The sequence below is a fragment of the Oryctolagus cuniculus genome, chromosome 7, assembly GCF_051225735.1.
Source record: "Oryctolagus cuniculus isolate XC-2025 breed Fujian yellow rabbit chromosome 7, ASM5122573v1, whole genome shotgun sequence".
Classification (NCBI taxonomy): Eukaryota; Metazoa; Chordata; class Mammalia; order Lagomorpha; family Leporidae; genus Oryctolagus; species Oryctolagus cuniculus.
In genome coordinates this window covers 39,400,625-39,405,106 of record NC_142873.1, presented here as the reverse complement: position 1 = coordinate 39,405,106, position 4,482 = coordinate 39,400,625, and the positions used below count along the sequence as shown (strand labels likewise).

The 4,482-nt window shown below is 57.5% G+C and overlaps 1 long non-coding RNA gene across 4 annotated transcripts; it reads right to left on the bottom strand.

Moving 5' to 3' along the window:
- Nucleotides 1–771: 771 nt before the first annotated feature.
- Nucleotides 772–2,644, bottom strand: LOC138850516 (uncharacterized). 4 transcript variants are annotated; one of them, XR_016210492.1, is made up of 3 exons: nucleotides 2,282–2,644; nucleotides 1,347–1,468; nucleotides 772–1,013 (listed from the first exon to the last, which is right to left on the bottom strand). It is a non-coding gene; the product is annotated as an uncharacterized LOC138850516 (long non-coding RNA). The 4 variants fall into 4 exon arrangements; XR_011390343.2 differs by having other exon boundaries at nucleotides 772–1,128; nucleotides 2,282–2,588; XR_016210493.1 differs by lacking the exon at nucleotides 1,347–1,468 and having other exon boundaries at nucleotides 772–1,131; nucleotides 2,282–2,634.
- Nucleotides 2,645–4,482: the final 1,838 nt, after the last annotated feature.

The following is a 4,482-nucleotide window of genomic DNA, read 5'->3' as shown; positions in this document are numbered from 1 at the left end:
CAGCTTCACCCCTAGCCCTGCCTTTCTGCCCAAAAGATACCAAAACCCTGTCCCACATCTTATCTGGCTCTCGATAAGAAACCAAGGTAGTCTTTGCCCGAAAACAAAGCTCTTCCTGTTCCCATACCTGGGGTTGCAGGGGACCAGCTTCCTCTCTCTGGTCACACTAAGAAACAAGGCGAGAGCACCCACCCCTCGACTCTACTCCTGAACTCAGCTCTCCAACTGGGAGCTCTCACACAGGTGCGACTGCAGGTGACTTCTGCTGCTCACTTGAGCTGAGCCGTGAGCAGAGGAGGAAGTAGCATGGAAATTGCGATTGTCAGAGCAGGAGAGAGACCTCAGAGATTTTCTAGACCTGCTCCTCGTCACTCAGATGAAGATGCCGAGCCAGGGTAGAAAAGCGGCTTGTCCAAGGTGATACAGGTGATGAGTGGTCCCAACAGCACGAACCTCAGCCCACCTGATTTGCAGGCAACCACAGACTGCATGATGGGCGAGGGGTGGCAGGAATACGGAGGGTCAGAACACTTTGAGCCGTCCAACTAGGGGACGGGGTTGACTCGGGCCTTCTGGGTCACACTGGCTCCTTTCCTTGTTCTCCCAGGGCCTTGCATCTGTGTGTCTAGGTAGGCTCCCAACATGGAGCTATCCAAGTCCAGGAACAGACAGGAGGGCAAAAGAGATGGGGAGAGGCAGCAGCAAAGAAACGGAAGAAATTACCTCTGGGTGCTTTTCTCTTCTTATTTTCCTGAGTTCTACATAACGTAGTTTATTTATTTATTTTTTAAAGAGTTATTTATTTATTTGAAAGGCAGAGTTACAGAGAGGCAGAGGCAGAGAGAAAGAGGGAGGTCTTCTATCTGCCGGTTCTCTCCCTAAATGGACACAATGGCTGGAGCTGAGCCGATCCGAAGCCAGGAGCCAGGAGCTTCTTCTGGGTCCCTCACATGGGTGCCGAGACCTAAGCATTTGGGCCATCTTTCACTGCTTTCCCAGGCCATAGCAGAGAGCTGGATAGGAAGAAGAGCATCCAAGACACAAATCGGCGCCCATGTGGGATGCCAGCACTGCAGGTGGAGGCTTAGCCTACTACGCCACAGCGCTGGCCCGGAAGAGTCTTAGGATCTGCTTTGAGTAGAACAAAAAGAAAGATCAGAAAGAAAATACAGGAAGAGAGAAAAGCTAGTATAGTCCTTATGATCCTGTGGGGAAACTGAGGCAGCAGCTACTTTGGCCCAGCCTTCCCCCGGGTGTCCCTGAGGTCAGAGGGGCTAGAAGGAGCAGAGGCTACAGCACAAGGGAGAGTGAGAAGGCATCTTTCTTAGACACTAGGCATGCCCCACCTGGCCATCGTGGGCTCTTGCATATCCGGGCACCCCAAGACGACCTCCCCTGGAAAGCAGGAAAGCTCCACCCACAACCCAGGAAGGCCCTGGGGGCGTGGCAGGTGTTAAGACAGCAGGATCTGAAGAGGGAAGGAGAAGGAGAGTCAGAAGGAAGGGAAGAGGGGAGCAGAGAAGAGTTGGCCCAGGGAGCGCTGGCAGCAGGGGAGAGCTGGGGAGGGGCAGAGAAGTGGGGTGAGGGGGCGGGAGGAGGGACAGTGGGGTGATGGAGCCTCCTGGCGCTTCCTTCCCTCCCACTCTCCCCCCACCCCCCTTTCATGATCTTGAAACAACCTTCAAGTCTGGGCTGGAGGCCCCAGGAGGCCAGTCACTTAGGAAACAAAACTGTTTCTTGGAGACCTTGCAAGCCCATCTGCAGCTGAGCTGCAGCCCCATCCCCCTGCCTGCCTGTGCACATGCACATTCTCCCATGGCCTCTCACGTACACGCACGCCCGGCTTCACACGCACTACACGCACGCACGCACGCACGCCTGCGCACACCTGTGTAACAGACATGCGCCTGCATCCAAGTCCACTGATCACGCAGCCAGGCGAGTGTCCTGCTCTCCTCCCTAGGGGAGCTTCTCCTTCGGCATTGCAGTCTGGTACATTCACACTGCCTCACACCCACACAGCCAGTCTGCTGGCATCGGTAACTGATGTGTGCCGCACACACACAGGAAAGCATACATCCTCTGTCCCTGTCTCTGACCACACACACACACACACACACACACACACCTGCTTCCCAGATCCTGCCACAACCACACAGGAATCAGGGCTCACCCATGTACCACTGATTAACCCCCTTTCTGATCTAGAATTTTATCAAGCCACCCCCAACCCCCCCCCCCATTCCACCCCTGTTCAGCCCAGTCATCCTAGCCTTCCTACCTCATGTCGTCAAGTTGTTTTCTTTCTCTCTCTCCTTTCCTCCTCTTACTCCAGGGTCTGGATATAAACAGGACCACTGGCTATGCTTACGGGAAGCAGCAGCCCAACCCAGGCATCCCCCATCAAAGGACCAGACGTCTACACTGGCCTATGTGCTGGAGTCTGAAGTCCACAGTGAGGGAGAAGGAGATAGATTTCTACAGCCACGGCTCTCATCCGGCAGGGGGCTGTTGACAGAGGCCTGGGTCAAGCACGGGCCCTGGGTGTCCTGGCCACCCTTTCCTTTGCTGTATGAGCTGCAGTGCCCTTCGGGCTGAGCTGCAGCCCAAGTACAGGACATGGCAGGGTGCCCCAACAGGCTGTATGGGCAGAGGAAGGGCAAAGTGCTTTCCGGTGTTGAGCCTGGCCTCGGGGCCCAGAGCCAGGGCCCTTGGAAGTACTGGGCACCACTGGAAGGTGCCAGCAGGGGCGAAGGTGGGGGGATGAAAGCCAGGCAGGCCCAGCGTCTGGGGTTTGCACATCTTCAGGCTCTGGGAATGGAGTTTTCTATCTTACCTTGTGTCCTGGGAGGGGGGGCTGTGCAGAAGAGAACCTAAGAATAGGTGCTTGCTAAACCCCGAGTTCCCATGTCGTGCACCCCGACCCCAGGGCAAGGTTGCCCCAGCCATCCCTGCCAGCAGCCTCTTTCCCACTTGTCTCTCCTCTGCACCCAGGAGCCTGAACTGGTGTCTGTTTTCCGCTCATGGTTTCCTCCTTCGCCGGTTCTACCCCAGGCCCAAATCCAAGATCAGTGGAGGGAGCCATGAGGAGACATGGGAAGGCCATGACTGCCCCCTTGCTAGCCTCCCTTCCTGTACCCCAGGAGGAAGAAGGAGGGTGGAAGTGGGATGTGACCTTACAGATCTGTAATGGAAAATCTCAACAGCAGGCCCGGATGGGGTGGGTTATTTAGGGAATTCAGATGCGAGACCTGTGCCCTGAGAGTGGATTTGCTGGAGGAGAGGTTGATAGTCCCTCTGCAGGGAGTGGGACCCGGCCCAGCAGGCAGGCACCACGGGGCTCTCGCCAAAGCACCCCCTCCCTCACCCCTTGCTTCCGCTGCACACAAGGCCTTCAGACCTGTCCCAGCACGGCTGGCTTCCCTGCACCCCATCTCCGTGCCCAGAGAAATGGGGACACTTCAGAAAGATCCTGTCCTCCGACTGCTCTGGGCAGAAGCCGGGGCAGGATTTTTTCTTCTCTGTCTGCCCTCTTCTGCTTTCCCCTGCCTCTCTCGGCCTCTCATTCTTCAGCTCTTTCATCAAATGAGCAGCAACAACACGTCTAGGGTAGCTGGCCCTGTCGCCTCCCAGCCTGGGCCACCTCCTGCACCCCGTCTTTAGCTGGTATAAGGCCCCCTCCCAGTGTCTCCCAGGCCTCCTCTCTGGCCCCCCGCCTGCACGGTCCGACCTGCCTTCCCTTCCCCGGGGAGGAGGAGGCAGCGGCCCTCCTTGTCTAGCTCACGGTTCTGGTTTTCCTTAGGACACAGACCTCCAGGTGCTTCTGGGAAGCGCCGTACTTTCCTGTTTTGACCTCTCCTCCCACCACCCACAAACCCCAGATTCAGCTCACAGCTCAACACCCGAAAGGAGAGGCAGGTCCCCTCGGTAAGGAAGGGACATACAAAACCCAGGGATGCCTTCAAGGGCTGTTGTGCTGCCCCTCAGGGCTGCTTTCCCTGGGCTCCAGGCCACACCCTCCTCCCTGCCTGCCTCCCACACCAGCAGTCTTGACTCTCTGCTGGGACCCTGTCACCGTCCAAAGGCCTCAAATGGATGGGCCGCTCCGGGTTCAAGTCCTCCCTTTCCTGGGCTGCAGGGTGCCTGCGGCCTCCAAGGCAGGGGGAGCATAGGAACCTCTGTCCCCAAGAGGTTGGAGGTGAGAGACCTGAGTTCCAGCTCTGAGTTCTGAGCTCCAACTGTGCAATCCCTCTGAGCCTCAGTTTCCCCTCCTGGAAAACAAGAGAACGCTTAGACACCAAGGCCACTGGCACCCTGGGATCCAGAGTGACTGCTCCCTCCCCTCCGAGGGCCCCCTCCCCTGGCCTCCCTCAGTTGTGGCTGTCCCAGCCCAGGGGGGGGCTGAAAGGAGGGGGGGCACTGCAGGACGAAAAGGGCCATCAACAGGCCAGTTGCTAAAGGGGCGGGAGGGGAGGAGCCCTC